We start from the raw sequence: 19,058 nt of genomic DNA, 5'->3' as shown, positions 1-19,058 counted from the left end.
ATCCTCACTTGGTGCTGGAGAGGTGGCTCAGTGATTAAAAGCACTGACTGTTCTTGCAGAGGACTTATGTTTGGTTCCTAGCACCCACTTGGTGACTCAGCCATCTAACTCCAGGGGATCTGATGCCCTCTTCTGCCCTCCACAGGTACTGCACACAGGTAGTGTACATACATTCAGGCTATCACTCATACACATAAACTAAAAATAAATAAATCTTAAGAAAAAATTCCCTCAGTGGGCACTGCTGGTGCACAACTTGAATCTCAGCACTTGGGAAGCAGAGGCAGTTGAATCTCTGAGTTCTGAGTTTAAGATCAGCCTGGTCTACAGAGAGATTTCCAGGACAGCTAGGGCAACACAGAGAAACCCTGTCTTGAAAAACAAAAAAACAAACAAACAACAACAAAGAAAAGAATAAAAAGAAAAGAAAAAAGTCAAATCCCTCATTAATTTCCATGGCTTCTATGATTAACAGCCTGGAATCTGACGGCTTCAGGTAACATTCTCTGGTGCTGTTGGGATTACAAAGGTGGAAAGAGTCGCAGAGCCAAAATCTAAGCCTCCGCAAGGTTGTGCATCCCCGGAAAGCCAGAGGAAAGTGGTGAGCAAAGCCACAGAGGCGTGATGAGTGTGGTAAGTTTAGGAATAGCAAGCCAATCCAGGTCAGAGCAGGTGGCAGGTGACTGGAGGTTCAGCCTACGGTCTGAGAGCCGCTTGATCATGCATCCAAACCACAGAAAGAATCCTTATCTTTATCCTGAAGGTGGTAGGGAGCCCCAGAGGGTTTGAGAGCTGCAGAATGCTGTGCCAGCTTGCATTACTATCATCAGAACCCCAGCTCTGGAGCTAGGGCTGATGGGGCAACAAGGCAGGCAGCAGAGGCTGTTTGTTCATCTGCATCCCTGTCCCAGTAGATTCCAGTGGTACCATTTCCTGGCCACCTGTGGTGCCTAAAGGTATCTGCAGAATTACTGAATGGGTACTGTCTCCATAAGGACCACTGACATGGAATGGTTAGCCCTGGGATCTGTGGACACCAGAAGTTGACCTGTACAGTGTCTTGATGGCTTGAGTGTGTTCACCTTCAATGCTTGAATTATCTTGCTGAAGACTGGGCATGGCTTGCTTCTGACCATACCCAGCTGTCTTTAGCCTTTTTTTTTTTTTTTTCTTTATTCTAAGCTCCTCCAGGAGGAAGAATCATTTCCAGGAACTGAGTACTTCAACTGATGGAAAAACAGATAATCCTTCCCTGGAACCACAGGTAATGGGCTCCTGAGCATGCTTTTCTGACAATCCCTCCATGCAGGACTCTGACTAGCTTCCGAACAGGGAGCCAAACCTGGCCCAGAAGAGGACTGTTTGATGGGCACAGTGCTTTCATGATTTAGAGCCTCTGGGCAATGGCGTTATGCTGATTAGTATTCATCCACTTGACACAAGCTGGAGTCACCTGAGCAGAAGGAACCCCCATTGAGGAATTACCTCCATCAGACTGGCCTGCGGGCATGGCTTCTGGGCATTTTTCTTGACTTACATTTGATGTGAGAGGGCTCAGATCTCTGATCAATTCACTTTTATCTATTCCTTGAGCAAATAAGGGGCATCAGGTTGGGGCTTAGCTTGATTAGACCAATTAAATAAGTACAATCTCAGCTTCCCAATGGGAAGGTACAGTCAGGGCAGATCCTTGTGGGCTTCAAATACTACACCTGCTTCTCATCACTCCCCTAGCTGTCCTTGTGGGCTTCAAATACTCCACCTGCTTCTCTTTACTCCCCAGCTGTCCTTGCAGCATTCAGCAAACAGCGTGCGCGTGCCTTTCTACATCTTAAATACATTAAAATTTAGAATATGGAGACAGGTAAAAATGCAGCTCTCAATCACTGTGAATAAATACTTCAACAAGTCAATCTTTTTTCCTTACTGGAGGTATAGTTAAGCAATATATGTCACCATAAATTTACAGTAATATTTACTTACTTATATAGAGTCAGGATCTCATGTAGCATGGATCCCAAGTTGGCCTTGAATTTTCCATGAAGCTGAGAACAACTTTGAACACCAGATCTTTCTGCTTCTATCACCTGAACTGGGATTTCAGGTAATCCCCCGCTTTATGTGGTGCTGGGAATTAGACCCAGAGCTTCATGCATGCTAGACAAGCCTCTGGCAGCTAAACCATACCTCAAGCCCCTACAATAATAGTTCAATATAAAACTCATCTTTATAAATAAGTATAAGCATTTTCAAAGTCACAAAATATTTTTCTAAAATCTTTTGAAGGGTTACATGGGGCTTCAGCTATGATTGTATAATGATTCACTTGTGGCTATTAGATTGGCTTTAGTAAAAGCTTTATTTATTTATCTATCTATGTATCTATCTATCTATCTATTTATTTATTTATTTATGGTTTTTCTGTGTTGCCCCTGACTGTACTGGAACTCAGAGATCTGCCTGCCTCTGCCTTCCAAGTGCTGGGATTAAAGGTGTGCACCACCACCAGCCAGCTAGTAAGAGCTGTTGTAAACAGTGTTTGGATGACCATCTGAATGTAGAAGATGGTCTATAGATTTGATATCTTTTTAGGAGTAAAGTTATTGTGCCCAAAGTTACAAAGTTATTTTTAAAGCTTTTTGATATCATGTGTGTTGTTCCCTTGCTTTTGCTCCGCAGGCATCCAAAATCTGTGCGTTGGTGTTGGACGTGCATTTTGTTTACTGTGGTGAGATGGAGGCCATCATCGTGAGCAGCACTCACAGTTATATAGTGATGTCTTCCTGATGGGTCACAGTTAGGGCTTTGACAATCCCTTTTGTTCTCCACCATGTGTTCTTCCCATCTTGGGGAGTGGGAAGCCAATAGCTCCACAAGGGGAAATGACTGGCGTGTTCCAACCCATCAGAAACTTCTTACACCCTTTGGTCATTACCAAGAGACAACTTGAGGAGGAGGAAGGGAAAGAGAGGGGGGATATGGCAAAAATAATCACCTAAGACCATCAGTACAATCTCACAGGACAGTGTGGGGCATTTTGCTGGTAAAGCAATAAAAATACTATTGCAAGTTGGGGTTAAGTTTGGATTCTTGACAAGTTTTACAAACAGCTTTTAGGAATTAGGAATTCTCATTTCAATAGCTAGGTCAATGTGCGATCTTCAGGGTTCCAACCCTGTGATGGGATGTCCAAACCTGAAGATGACCTTTTGGGGTGCATGGAACTGGTTTTAGATGCCCAGAGATTGTCAAAGTCAGAAGGGACTTTAGAACTCACATTCTGTAAGTGCCTCATCCATCCAAACTAAGTTTCAGCTATGAGTCAAGGTCACACAGAGAAAGTCACTCAGGGCAGAGGCCAGACCTGAAGAATGGAGTACAAATCTGGCCAGGGCACAGAGAAGGTGCCAGTTAGAAGGAAGAAAGTGATTACGTTCTAGAACAAAGGAGGTCTTACCCTATTTAGTTTAACTGACGCTATCTTCTACCCCCAAATAGTCCCAGTTCTCAAACAACACAGAGAAGCAGCCAGGCACATCGCTCACACTTGCCCTGTAGTATTTTAAATTATATTTTGCTTTTTTTCTTGCTTACCTTTGACTAAGCCCCTTACTTCCTGGAGCCTCCTAAGTTACACACGATAAAGCAGGGCCCTCCGGTGGAAGGTGCCTTAGTAAAGAATAAATGAACCAGAGATAGCAGAGCCCAACTGCGTCTCAAGCTCAGAACTGCTAATTTACAATCTTTCAAACACTTTTTGAAACTACAGATTCCTACGATCCCCACCCCAAGATTCCTACTTAGACCTGATTGACTTAATGACTGCCTCCCAAGCTTTCTTGAAGAGAAAGTATGTGAATATTTTAAATTTTACTCCCCAAGCTTTCTTGAAGAGAAAGTATGTGAATATTTTAAATTTTACTCGAATCCCTGAAAACAAAATTGTTATGAGCTCTCAAGAATTTTTGAGACACCATGTATAGAATATTCTTTTTTTTTTTTTAAACATCAAAGCCCAGCTACCAATCTTTAAAAATTAATCCTCAGGGTAAACTTGAAAATGTCTCTTCAGCAGGGGCCTCATACTTAGAAGTGTCTGCCGAAACATTAAGTAAAGAAAAAAGTTAACAGTGAACAAGTGGATTTTCTGTTGTGTAAATGTTTATACAGATGTTGTAAGTGAGACTTTTAAAAACCCCTTGGGTTGCTGACAGGGTACAGCTTTGCATATGCGTGTTAACAGGAGGGCGTGCTGTGTGTCGGATGAATGGGGATGTGGGTCTCAATGACTTTCAGATTAGCGGGAACAGATGGAAGGGTCACACTTGAACAACTCAGCACAGCAGCATAAAGGCATCGCTGGAGTGGAGTTCATTGCCTTGGACAGATACTGTCAATCACCCCAGGCTTGCTCTCACTTGACTAACAGCCTGGACCTTGAAAGACTGGGGGGGGGGGGGGTGCGCTGGGGGATGTGGGGGGGAGACGAATTTAAAAAGGAGTATTTTGAGGCAAGAACCGGAGTTCATAATGTTTGTTTCAGCTCTGAACTTCAACCCAGACTGGTCAGGCTCCTATGAACAAGGCACAGAGTACAAAACACTTTGGCAACTGATATAAATCATCATCATCATCATCATCGCAATAGTATACGACTTTTACTAAAAATAATTTTGCAAAAATTTAGACCTGTGGCTTCTGGGGTTCTGATAGCCATACTCATTAGAGAACTGCAAAATTCCAGAGTGGAATAACATGAAGGTTGCTCGGTTGACGGACTTTAAAATCTCATCCAAGCCGGGCGGTGGTGGCGCACGCCTTTAATCCCAGCACTTGGGAGGCAGAGGCAGGCGGATCTTTGTGAGTTCAAGGCCAGCCTGGTCTACAGAGCGAGATCCAGGAAAGGCGCAAAGCTACACAGAGAAACCCTGTCTCAAAAAAAAACCAAAAAAAAAAAAAAATCTCATCCAAGTGCACATCACCAGGCACTGCCCGTCTGACTCTTCCCTAGTCTCTTTTGCATGTGGCCCCAAAAGACAACACTCGGCTTCCTTTCATTGTGAACTGCTTTTCATGACCCAGAAGCCACAGTGACCATGGCCTTCCAAGTTAGGTGGGGCTCAGGAGTTTTTCTTTCTTATTTCCTGGAGGCCACTAGGGGACCTTTGGAAGTCTGGAGGTCATTCTGAACCATCACCTTAGGTGGATTTCCTGTAGAAGGGAAATGCTTGATTCATCCTGAGAGCTGGTTTCCTCGTTTGTTGGATGAGCGGAGCTCTAGAAAGCACAGGCCAGGGCTGTCACTTGCGTGTCTCAACTGGAGAGGAACTCTGATCTGGACCCCAGCTGTCTGTGAACCCTAATTGTTTGGCCTGAGAGCAACCATGGGTAGTAGAGATGCTAATTCTTAAAAGCACAGGAAGTCCTAGACAGCATAGGTCATGACTGACAGACAGGCCCTCCTCCAGGTTTCCCTGCATTTGAAACTGAGACCTGGAAACAGATGCTAAGGGGAGCATCTTTCTGTGGTGCTTCTGTGGCGGTGGCGGCTGTGAAGGTTAATTCTCATCGTCAACTTGATTGGATTTAGAATTACCATAGAAACAGATCTCTGGCTGTGTTTAGGAAGGTGTTTCCAGAGAGGTTTTGCTGAGGAGGGAAGGCACACCCTGAATGTGAGTGATACAGAATGTAGGCTGGGGACCTAGAACTGAGTGAAGAGGAGGAAATGACCTGAACGCTAGTGTCTATCTCTCTCTCTCTGCTTCCTGACTCTGAGCACAGTGTGACCAGCCACCTCACACTCCCTGTCATGTTGGGTTCTAGCCCATGTGACTGTAAGCCAAAATAAATCCTTCCACCCTGGCTTCTTGCCAGGCGTTCGATCCCGGCAACCAGAAGAGTAATGAATATAGTCGTGTCTAGTACCCTGAAGGCATTTTCCACAGGACCGAAGGCTATAGCCACAACTTCCGCTAATGCTGAGTCTATGCTTGTGTGAGTATTAGCATTTTCTTCCCAGCACTGTCCCATCATAGAAAGCTCTCACGCATCAACTAGGGGAGGAAGCCTGGAAAATCGCATGGCCCAGCCGGGCACCACTGCTCACACCATGTGGATACCAGTCCAGGCTTAGCTAGATGGTGTCTCTCCCCAGAACCTAACAAATTCAGGCAGAGGGAGCAGTTGGCTGCTGTGGGTCATTAGAGCTGTAGGCACATGACGCATGCCTTTAATCTCAGTGCTTGGGAAGCAGAGGCAGGTGCATCCCTGCAAATTCAAGGCCAGACTGATCTACATAACAACTTTCAGGACAGCTAAGGGTACATAGAGAAACCTGTTTCAAAAATAAAATAAAATAAATAAAATCCTCATCAAACTGGAACGTAGGGGGAAAGAAGTTTAACAGAGGAAGTGATCTGTAAAGGAACAAAGATTAGACCTTGAGAAGGGAGCCAGAACAAGAATTCTCCAAGGCTGGGGAAGGGAGGGCGGGAGGGATAGTTTTTTCTTTTCTCACAAGGCTCTGCCGTTCATTTCATAGTGGATCTGTGGAGAAGTCCCCTTTATCCTCACACAAGCCTGACTTTTACTTTCTTTAATTTGACAGCATTTGTGTTCTTAACAAGCAGAGTCTGACTAGGACATGGGATTTCCACGCAGGTTTTAAAGTTACAACCTGTGTTGAGCATCCACTCTGCGCCTGGCACTGTGCCAGCCTCTGGGGAAACGCTAACAGCAGGACCCACAGGCAAGGAGTTTCTGCTGGTGCTGGCCTCTCCCTCTCCGGGGCAGCTTTTGCTGAGGAACACTGGAAAGTTGACAAGGTTTTACTTCCTTCCCTCTCTTCTCTTTTCCACACATTTCTTCGGTAATCACTAGATACCAAATGGACTCACTGAGTAACTGGCAGGTGTGACTTTTTCTCATTTGTTTATTCCCTGCTTTTCCCATCTAAACTCATCCAGAGTCTAACACTCAGAGAGTCGTCCACTAACGAATCACTCTAATCAGGTGTTGGTGTCAAGGAGTGAAGTCCTCGGATTAGTTATTTTTCTGTTGCTGTGATAAAATACCTTGACAGATAAAAAAAAAAAAAAAAAAAAAAAAAAAAAAAAAAAAAGCAAACTAGGGGAGAAAGGACTTATTCTATTCTAAGTTCCGGAGGGAAGGAGTCCACACCTACACGGAAGGGGTGGGAACAGGCAGGGAAAGCATGATAGCAGGAGCAGGAAGCTAGCGGACCACATCGCATCCCTACACAGGAAACAGAGAGAAAGGACAGGAAGTAGGGCAAGGCACAAACTCTCAAACCCCACTTCCCAGAGATGTACTCTCTGCAGCAGGGCTCCACCTCCTAAAGGTCCCATAACCTCCACAAACAGCACCAGAAGCTGGCGACCAGATGTTCAAATACATGAGCCTATGGAGGACATTTCAAACCACCACAGTCCCCAACCTTCATGACTTCAAATTGCAGGAATCATATCATCTTACCTATGACTCTCAAATCAGGACTCAGGTTGGCAATATAAGTTCATTATGCTCTAAGTGGCACCAGCCAGAACAAATTAATTTGGTCCAGGAGACTTCATAGTAGATCATTCAATTGGCCATCAAGTAGGTGCTGTGTTAGTTACTTTTTCTGTTCCTGGGATAAAACACTGTGACCAAGGCAACTTCTAAAAAGAAGGATTATTTGGGTTTCCTGTTGCATGATATTTTGTTTGTGTTCTGACAAATAAAGCTTGCCTAGAGATCAGAGGGCAGAGCCAGCCATTAGTTAACCATGGATACCAGGCTGTGGTGGCACACACCTTTAATCCCAGCACTTGGGAGAGGGGCTGGAAGGAAGATCAGGAGTTCAAGACCACCCTGGGCTATAGGAGATTGAACCGGTCTAAAAGAGGAACTGAGCGGGGCGCTAGTGGTTCACACATTTGATCCCAGCACTAAGGAGGTGGAGACAGGAGTAGAAAGTGGGTAGAGACAGGATCTTGCCCATTCAGTCTGAGGATTCCTTGAGACAGGATCTCCCCCATTCGGTCTGAGATTTCATACAGGTAAGAAGTGACAGTGGCTGACTGCTCTGCTTCTCTGATCTTCAGCTTTCACGCTGATATCTTACTCCTTGTTTTTATGTAATAAGACTTTAGATTCCTGCTTCAGTTTCCAATTCTAGAGGTCCCGTTGCCATCACAGCGGGGTAGCATGGCAGAAGATGGGCTGGTGACCAGCTAGCTGAAAGGAAAAACAGAAAGAGTGGAGGGCTCACTGGGAACAGTGTGCTGCTTTGAAACCTCAGCGTCAGCCCCCAGCGACAGACCGCCTCCACACTGCCCAAGCCTCTCCAAACAGTGCTGCCAACTGGGGACCAAGTAGCCAAACATCGGAGAAAATGGGGGACATCTCTTTCAAACCACCACGGTGCTAGAGGTTAGTTGGAAGTCTGCCTGGGACTCAGTTCTTTCTACACAAACGTCTCCACTAACTACTCAGACTTCTTTATAGCATGGGACACTAGAGTAGGTGAGGCTCTAGCCTTGAAAGTCACAAAGTGTCATGGCAGCCACTAAGACCGTTTCTCCCTCCTCCTGGGCTCAGGGGGAGAAGACGTCGATGCTACTTCCCAGCTGAAATACAACAGAGTTCTGGAAGAGGGGCTGAAGTATGGCGGATATTAAAGCTGCCACAGTATCTCACCTAGAGAAACAGCATGTGATCTGAGCTGTCTTAGGGCTCACCCAAGACCCTGAAGATAGCCGGAGTTATAGGATGTTATCCAAGGGAAGAAGAATTCTTACGCTGTAACAGGAAGCACAGTGCTGCCTCGTGGGAACTGGGCAGGTGGCTGGCTCTCTCCCGCACTCTCAGGACCTCTGAGTCTCTGACCGGCTTCTCTCTGTGCCTTTGGGCCTCCCTGATGAGGACAGGGAGGTGATGTTCTGAGACCAGTCAAGCCTGGGGATAGCAACAAATGGTTGTCATAAAAATATCTTTAGTAATAGAGAAAGCAATTGCAAAAAGAGTGCATAAAGAAAAGAATGTGAATGGGAGTGTGCTGACTTCCTCAACTGGAATGTGTTTGAAGTCAAGAAAAATCACCAATGAAATTAATAAAACAAGTTACGCCAATAAAAATGAAATTCCCAATCAGGCATTTTTATGGGTCAGCTAGACAAGTGTCAAATCTATTATCTATAGTTTATCACTCACTTATCATCTACCTGTCACCTACCTGGTTATGTCTTCCGTCATCACCGCTCTGTTTAGCTAGCTGTCACCTGGGTATCTATCTATCTGTGTATCAATCTATAATCTATCATCTGTTTATTACCTATCTACATATCATTTATTTTTCATCTATTTGTTGATCTAGCTGTCATCTACCTATATAAGGCCAAAACTGTAGGAACTATAAGGAGAACTAAGCAGATCAAATTTTATAAAGGGTGTTAATGTTAGCACTTTCTGACATCAAGTAGAAAAGAATGCAAAATGCTTACAGAGGCCTTTTAAAGCATTTATGGATGACGTAAAACATTAAAAATACACTAGGCTGTTAGGAAACTCAGTGCATTCCAAATATTAATTGTTCATAAAATAGAAATGAAACTTGGTGCATAATTTAAAATATTCTTCTAAATGATGATGGATAAAAGGAAAATCCAGAACTCTAACTAGTAAGTATATAGAGGAGAGCATAATGTAGAGCACTGAGCATCTAGGTCCATCAGACTTGAGATTTGTACACAGAGCACAAATGATGAGCTTGAGAGGCCAGCTGCTGGCTGGGGCTGGGGCTGAGCTGGTAGGGTGCCTGCCCAGCAGTCACAAGGCCCTGAATTTCATCTCCAGCACCACATAAACTAGATGTGGTGGCACACGCTGGCAATTCCAGCTCCTGCCTCTCAGGTGAAGAATAGAGGATCAAAAGTTCAAGTTCATTCTCAGCTTCATGGGGAATTTGAGGTCGGTCTGGAAAAGACCCTGTCTAAAAAGAGAGCAAGAGAGAGATGGGAGGGGGGAGCAGGAAAGACAGAGAGAGGGATGGAGTGGAGGGCAGGAGAGACAGAGACAGGAGGATGGGGTGGGGGAGGCAGGACACACACATACACACACACACACACACACACACACACACAGAGAGAGAGAGAGAGAGAGAGAGAGAGAGAGAGAGAGAGAGAGAGAGAGAGAGAGAGAGAGCTCAGAAAAATGCATGTTTCACCTCTGAAAAAGGTGAAAGCATGTTCAGCTTATTTCATGAACTAACGTAATATTAAGATATGCACATTTAATGCCCAAGAAAATGCTAGCCAGAGATTCCTGGTGCTGTTGTTGGAACTGTGTTCCATTCATAGTCATGACTGGATGACTGTGTCCATGGTTAAATATAAACATGAGAAATTCAAATGCTGACCTTCCCCTTGGAGACCAGCTGTGTATACTTGCCTGTTAAAGGCTCTGGAGATCCTGACAGTAAAGACACCTGCAGAGTTCTTACCCAAGGTTTTGAAGTGATGCTCTGTGATTCTTATAACTGCCTTTCTTAGTGAAGATGAAGGAGCCCAAGATGAAATCCTAGGGCACAGAATTCAACAGCCCAGTGTGACAGAAATACAAGGAAGGAGAGGACTGCTTATGTAAAGAAACAGATTAATGAAATAGCCAAGCTCCAATTTCCTCAGCCAAATGCGGGTGAGGTACCTGATAAGTTAAACAGTTATGTCTAAACTATATAGAAGCTTGGGGTAGATAAATATTCCTTCAATCTAATCAAAGCATATATATGTATATATAGGATCAACAGTCGTGATCACAGTTTGAGTCAGAGCATTTGGGAGGTGGAGGCAAGCAGATCAGGGATTCAAGGTCATCCTCAGTTATGTTGAAAACTTGAGTTCAGCCTGGACTCCATGAGACCCTGCCTCAGAAAACACAATAGAGATCTGAAAAAGAGGTGGCTAAAAATACAGATTAAAGAGCTGACTTTGAGTCAGGACAAACGTGACGCTTGCTCTTAGAGCAGAAGACCTTCTGCTGTAAGTATGGGTGGATGGAGATGAGGTCCAGGCATGCTGAGGTGACCTCACTGGTCCTCATTCCTAAGAAGGCTTAATCTACACATGAAACTCAAGCCAAAGACTGGGAAGAAGAGGCCAGATATGTGTGGAAACCAAGAATCCAAATTAAAAGCTTAGAATGTCCAAAGCAGGTACTCAGAGGCACTCCAGATTTCTCCAGTACCCGGTCCACTGTTGATGGCCCTTGTTGCATTCCAATGTTCATTTAACCACACTTTGCTACTCAAAGGATGCTGCTCTGTAAAGTGGTTCCTCTAGTTGCTGATTGGGCCTTTCTTAGAGATCAGTGGACCATTCCTGTCAGAGATGTGCCATCTTGTCTGCTTTCCCAGAGTCTGTCTTGTTCTTCACTTACCCTTCTCCTTTGAACAACTGAATGTTTGTTTACAGACCTGGGGGACTCTCTGCCTCATTTTGTTGTTTCCAGAAAGAATTTACTAGATAGGCCTAGGACCGGGGGGGGGGGGGGGGGGATCTTGTATCAGATGCAACCTATAGACAGCTCCTTGTGCTCAGATGGAAGGGAAACACCTGTCTTACTTCTTCTGTGAGGGGAAATACCTATCTTACTTCTTATGTGGCTGTCACACTTCCATGTAATAACCCATCACCCAGAAGATGTTACAGCAGCAGACACTTGAGGGAACCCATTACACTGCATCTACAGCCAAGAAACAGAGAGACAGGAAAGCGTTCTAGTGCTTGGCTGGTTTTCTCCACTTGATATGGTCCCAGACCCCCCAACCAGGGAATGGTCCCACCCAGAATTAATATGGGTCTTCTCACATCAATAAGTATAATCAATATAATCCCTGACAGCCTTGCCCAGAGGCCCATCTCCCCAATGATTCCATACACTGTCATGGTGACAGCACTCAGAGTCACAATGCTCCCTGTTTCAGATTAATGACCTTGACGTTTCTGAGTCCGTTAGGATTAGTTTTGCTTAATCTGAGATGTGAGATAAGACTGAACCGATCAGCATGACGCAGAAGCAATGTTTCACGTAAAGACCCACCAACCAGCCACCCAGAGCTGGCCAGGAGGTTCTTCATGAGCCCTGGGCTCCTGGGGTTCTGCTTTACCACATGAGGATGTGTTCTTGATTCTTGTGAAGTCCCCAGCATCACTCCCGGCAGTAGGAGGGAAAGGAGAAGGTGGCTCCACGAACCTCTCTGTTCACCCCATGGTCTATGAGGATGGCTGGGGACTGCAGTTTTCACCTCAGGGGAATCCCTGTGTAACCACCTGACTGAAATCCTGTTTCCTGGGAAGAAGAGCGAGATGGTCAAGAAGTGGTTTCTGTCACATTTACCTTCGCTGATCAGCTCTCATGGGGTTGAAGGTGGCGGCTGCCGTGGTGGGCAGAGCAGGGTGTTTGCTCTGGGGTCAGAGCGAGCTGTTTCTGTGTGTGCTGTCTTGGACTATTTCCCCTCTCTAACTGTAGGACTGCCGCTTTAGGTACTACTTCAGCGTCTCTCTGAATGTGTAAACAGACCATCCACCATGTCAGCCATGTCTGCACTGGTGAGACTCCTCTTCCTTTTGTACCACAGCATTCTCCTTCCTTGAAGTCATAGGTCTCTTGAACCATTTCCTGCCACTGATTCCCTGCTTCAAGCTATGGAATAGGATCTGAGTCACATTAATGCGTCTCCCACTTATAGCTTGGACAACCATATGGTGACCCCTCTTGTAGCATTGTCTGACTGTTCTCACCCACAGAAATCCCCCAAAGTCACTGAATTACAAAAACAATAATCAATGTCCCATATACTGTCTTTCCCAAGTGTTCTCGTGGGTGGCACTGCCCCAAAGCTTCAAAACAGTCCTTTGACCTCCTGGGCCTTTTCACACTGATATTTGGATGAGACAGTATTATAAACTGTCTGCCTGGGGCATGGTAAGAAACCAGGCTGTATTGGCATACATGTCCCCTTCACTCACAAGCCAGTGTAGAAAGAACTGAATGGCAGGAGGGTGATGTGCAGAAGGAAGAACCAGCCTTCAAGGCTCCTAGGAATGTGATAAGTCAGAACAAGAAACAAAAATGCCTTGGGCATTATGGGGGATGCAATCCATCCATGCTCTTTATGCATGCATTATAGTGGCAATTGTACATATATCTTGAGTATGCATCTTACACATATGAGTGTGTAATCTATGTTAAGCTTTGGGGAAGAAAGGCCCTATGAAGGAAGATATTATGAGCTCTGTTTTATTTCTTTGTTTCATAATTCTTAAAGCTTCTGTACAGGTGTATGTTCTGTGTTGGGCATCTCCCCCTTATACCTACCCTTACCCTTTCTCATTCCTGAGCTCTGTTTTATAGATGAGAAGACTGGCTTAGAAAGACAAGTGACTTGCTTACAAGTTGGTGAGTAGTACAGCTGTATACAAGTCTATCTTGGAACAACTCAGCCCATGTACTTCTAGAACTTCCTGGAGATGTGTGTGCCCAAACTCTCTCTGACTGCAGGACCCTTCTTCTTTTTCTAAAACCCAAAGGCATGGGGTGTGGACAACAAAGAGGATTTTTTTTCTTCTATAAGACAAGGAATATTCTGTACCCAGCACCCATATGAGAAAAGCAGGCAGCAGAGCCGAGGAGAGCACGAGCTTCCTCTCGGGGGTGGACGGCGTGTTATCCCTTCTTGCTTGGGAAGGAGGCCTGGCTGCTGGGCTCCAATTCAGAACAGGAGCGCATTCAGAAGCATCTTCTGCGGATGCTGGGAAGCTGCTCACATCCCCGGAAAATTCAGTGGGAGACTAAGTTGATGGAGGCGAGGGTTTTATTCAGCAGAGTCTGAGGCCTTTCAGAGCAGGGCCAGAGTCTGTTAAGGGGCAGTCAAGCATAGGCTGGGAATTATCTCCATTGGGTGCCTACCTGTGACAGGCCTCAAGAGCTACTAAGAGCCTCATTCAGGGCCTGGAGGACAATGGTCAGTGGGGACAAACAATTCGGAGGAGTCTATCATTCTGGTGGTGTTATCTTTAGCACTGAATAAAACCGGAGTTCCCCCTTTCTGCCTCCTAGTCAGCACTGCTTTTCGGAGCCAGTGGTACTTTTCAACTCTCTTTCACTATTTTTCAACAGGTTCACAAGGGCACAAAGTGCAGTATATAAAAAGGATAATGACTTGGCTTGAGGGCAGGAAAAGGCCGATGAACAGAGCAGCCAAGCTTGCCAAGACTAGAATAGTTGAAAGTTTGGAGAAGCGTCCAGAAGAAATGGCATTGTGAGTGCAAAGCTCGGCACTTCTGAGGTGTGGTGTGGACTCTCTGAAGTTCAAATTACAGAGAAGGGAGAGTCAGCTGGGGGCGGTTGTGAGTGAGAAGTCAGAGGAGCTGGAGGTGCTGTTGGCGGGCGTAGTTCCACTTAGGGGCAATGGTGCAGGACTGGCTTCTCAGGCGAGTGACCTGTGCATCCACACAGGGCCCCCTCCCGAGAAAGGAGTGGAGTGTTGCATTCTGTGTACACATCTGGGAATTTTTAGTCATTTTTAAAGAAACGATCCCACGTCTTCACCTGGCCCAGCTAATTCTGCAGCTGGTTCTGGGCTGGAGAAACCACAGTTGTTGCAGCCCACAGTCCCAGACACCAGGCTTTGCTGTGCTCCAGCTGTTGGGCAGTAGAGAATATGATTTACATTGTATTGACTCTCCACTTCGCTTTATGTTATACTTCTGTGTGTTTTACACATGTGTACATGTGCACATATGCATGTGTATGTTTGTGTGTGCACATGCTTGTGAGGGCCACAGGCTAGTGTTTTTGTGTCCTGCCTCAGGTTCCATCTGCTTTGATTTTTAAGACAGGGTCTCCCTGTAGTGTGGAGTTCCCCTGTTCTCCTAGGCTGGTTGGCCATGAGCCTAGGGTTCTGCCTGGTTTTGCTTCCCCAGGACTGGGATTGCAGGCACACCGCCATGCCCAGTGTTTTTGTTTGTTTCATTTGTTCCTAACATTTTCCTGAGGCTCAACCCCAGGTTTCCTCGCTCACACAACAAATACTTTACCAACTGAGCCATCTCCCCAGCCTTTTGTAGTCTGTGATATGGAGGATGGAACACAGGAGTCTGTACTGAGCAAGAGCTACATCCCAGTCCCACACTGCGGTTTTGTGTCTTTATCCCACTATAGGAGGACAATGGGTACTAGATACAGAGTTTTCTTTTTAATGCATGCTGTATCAAGATTCCTCAAGGAGGTAGCTGTCCGCATCAGTACTCTGTAGCTCATCCACACTTCACAGTCCACATGGGATGTTGTGGGATTCCCTCGGATGATTCAACTATGTAACAAGGCCCTTGTTCAAGTCCAGCAAGAATTGGAGGAAATTCTCCCTTGGTTCCCCTACCCAGGTGAGGAGAGGGACAGAAGACAGATTAACCTTCCTGCCTCTCCGAGAACAAAGATTATACTGTCTTATGTTTTATAATCCCATACAAACCCAAGTGTGTAAGTGAAGGCTGGAAACAACTGCAACACAGATCCAAGTTCAGAACCCAGGGCTGTGTCTCCACAGTGGGACAAGGAGTGCAAGTTTGAGGCTACAATTAATAACTGTTAGTGCCATCTTACCTGACCACTTTGGAAAAAGAACCAAACTTCTTCCCTGAATCAGGCTGAAGAGAGAAGCATGTCAAGCAGTGTGTTGTGCGAGCACTCTGCCTTTTAAATGTTCCTACTGAGGGAGTACGTCCCGATGAACAATAATGATTACAAACACAGGAAATGCCAGGTTAGTGATCCCAAGGGTGACTGGCAATCAGAGTCTCACATTTCTAACTGTGACCACAAGCAGACCCCTAAGTGCACTGATCCCTGATTTTTTTTTTATCACACACATGCATGTGATAAGATGCAAGATTTTTGTGAGAGTCATAACTGGCTTTGGCCACTAAACATTCGTGCATAGAACAGCTCAAAGTCTCCACACTGAATTGCTTGGACTGAGTCCCTCTGCCTCAGCCACCTTCTTCCTCCCTCAGCTCCATGTCTGCTTGTGCTCTGAGGCACAGCTGGACCCGTATCTGGAGCATCCGAGTTGCAACAGGATCTACTGTCCCATCGGGCCCCACACCCAACCTCAGCACCCAGTCTTCTTCGTGGGGTGACGGTCCCTGTGGCAGCTCTCCCCTCCCCACCAGTGCCACCTCACAGATGGAGGGACCCAGTCTGTGGGAAAGAAGAGACCGTGACTTATTGGAACATATGGTTTCCTAATTCAAGTTAAAATGTCTGCACCCTGTTGCATCTGGTGCCATTTTAGTTCGTTAGAAATGCCACACAAGGCTGTGACTAAAGGGAAGAAACGGAGAAAAATACAGTTATTACACACTCAAGAGCCGGGTTTTGCGGCTCATTAGCCAGTGGCCTCCGTGACTAATTAGGTTTTGTCACTGTTGCGGGGTCATTATGCCTTAATTTTTTTGCATAGTTATTCAGCCGTCACTTGAGGAAAAATGAAGGGGAGAAATACCCTTCTCTGTCTCTCCGGCTCTGAATCACTCAGGCTAAACAACTCTTGGGGCCGAGAGTACCAGAAACTGATGAAATGATCATTTTGCCACAAAAGGACAAAGCGATGGGAGAGGATTAAAGAGGCGCTTCTTTAGCGGATGGCAGAGGCCTCATTGAGCTGCGGAGGGCACCATTCAGTGGGGGAGATCATTAACTTTGAAGTCAGTCATCCAGAGATAATGTTTGTCCCTTTACTTCATTTGTTGCCCAACTGGCCTTAGCAACCTCCATTTTTGTTACTCATCCTTGAAAAACTGGGGGAAAATGCGTAGTAAAATAAAGCCCGTGGGTCTTCCCCGGGCCGGAGGCCTAGGTTAATTTTTGCCAGCAGCAAAGGAAATTGAGAAGACCATGGTCTTCGCACAGTGGGGCTTGTGTTGGGTCCAGTATAGTAAAAGAACCCATGGTGTGAGGGGAGACATTGGTGTCAATCACAGGGTGGGACCACAATGGCTGGTAATTGGCGTGGGTCCACCTTCTACGTCTGTCCCGCTGAGCCTGAAGCCCCCAGGCTCACTCTTGAGCCCCACTGCTAACAAATAAACAATTTATCAGGGTTAGGTCTCCTGCGGGTTGCCCCATCGTAGGCTCCATTCAGCCCCCTAGACACCCCCCAACCCCCGTGCCAGCCCCACCACACACACAAAAATTTACGTACACCGTGCAATTTGGGGCAGACGCACCATGTAGCAACAAATTTACAACAGGCCTACCATGAAAATGGCTGTGTCAATATACTGCAAACTGGGGGAGCCGTGCAGCTGTGCCGGGCCACAACTGGTGGTCCCAAAGGGTGCCCGAGGGAAGGGGATGCATGCACCGCGTCATATCAGCGCTGATTATGAGCCCTCGATTTTGACACAATAGCTCCCACAGATGCTCATGAGAGTCAGTCAGGATCTCATAAGGAGCCTTGTCGTTCCGATGTCCCTTTTCTGCTTCTGCACTCAGAAGCCATGACTTTAGGAACCAGAGGGTGGGACTTGCTGGAAACCCTGCAACCGACGGTGGAAATACTGTAGTGAGGATTGGGGCGGGAATGACTTTTTTTTTTTTTAATGCTTGGTTGGTTTGTAGTGGTAGTGGGGATTGCACTCAGAGCCTCAGGCTTTCGAAGCAAACATTCTACCATCAAGTTACACCTGTGATAAGGACTTTATTGTGTGGAGAGTGAGCTACTAAGTGTGGCTTCAGATGTCATCTTTGGGAGCCCCTGCATCGTGTGGCTTGCCAAGTTAGCCTGCGCCTTCCTGGGGCATGCTTCACAGACTGGATGGACTTGGCTGCGGCTGTCTGTCTTAACACACAGACTGGGAAGTTACTGCAGTTGAGTATCTCCTGTGTGCTGTGCTTCATGTCATTTATTCCTGCTAGGGAAAGTGATTTCATCACCTGGCGTTTAAAGGTCGGGAATATAAGGCTTCCAAAATGAGGGGGAATGGCAAGTACTGGGAGCAGGATTTCGAGTCTGTTTGTCCCGATCTGGTTCTGGTGCCCATAGAGTCTCACTTCAGACTGATGGGAAATGAGTCTGTATCCTGGAAGAGTTCTTTGGATGGCTGGGCAAGGAAGGATATTCTTAAGGGATGGGCGGAGTGCATCAATGAGGGAAGTGTTTGTGTATCAAACCTTCTGCCTCTTGCTCTCCTTGTGAGACTTAGCCAACCCTAGTTAACCTTCATTATTAGCATGTGCTGTAGTTCTAGAATCTCAAGAATACTGTTGTCTTATGAGGCGTAAGTGTGATTCTAACTCTTCTCTCTATTTAGCTATTAAGACATTCCAGAATTGTGCACTTTTGAGTTAAATGTATGTAGCTGATGCTCAGCATTGTGGGGCAGATATTTTTCGTGTTCTTTCCTGTTTCTCATCTCCTTTGCCAAGAAGCATCTGGGGGAACCGGTGGTTAGCAAATAGCGTGACACAGCAGTCACTCAATAAACAGAATAAATGACGGAATGACGTTTCTGGGGTCTTCACTGTCAGTTCTGAACAAGGACCAGAGCCTTTCTGCCCCGCCCCCCAGCTCTCCATGTTATACTTGCAGCCCAGGAGAAAAGAGGTGCGGGCCAGAGGAGCCATTTTGGAGTCACAGCTGGAGTGGGGTTGATCCCATTTCCCTAGGTTCTGCTAAGCCCAGGGGAGGAAGGGTGAGGGAGCTGTCCCTCAGCTGTCCCTGCCCCATTGTCTTTCTCCCAGATGAGACAGAAGAGCAATTTTATGCTAATCAGCATGTGTGAGATGAGCCCCTGCCTTTTTCTCTCTCTCCAAATTCGACTTCTTTCACTCGGAGGCATCATACATGAACTGAATGAGCACAGCCTGTGCAGTCGGCTGCTGCCTCAGCTGGGGCTCGTGGGGCCTTTGTCAGGGTGTGAGTCAGCAGTGGGGAACAGGACAGGAGCTAGCCTGACAAACCAGCTCTCTGCTCCTGGGAGCTCAAGGCACTG

The sequence above is a fragment of the Peromyscus californicus genome, unplaced genomic scaffold (assembly GCF_007827085.1).
Source record: "Peromyscus californicus insignis strain IS unplaced genomic scaffold, ASM782708v3 Scaffold_4__1_contigs__length_199733344, whole genome shotgun sequence".
In the NCBI taxonomy this organism is placed as follows: Eukaryota; Metazoa; Chordata; class Mammalia; order Rodentia; family Cricetidae; genus Peromyscus; species Peromyscus californicus.
The sequence above is the reverse complement of the archived record's forward strand: the minus strand, read 5'-3'. Positions refer to the sequence as shown.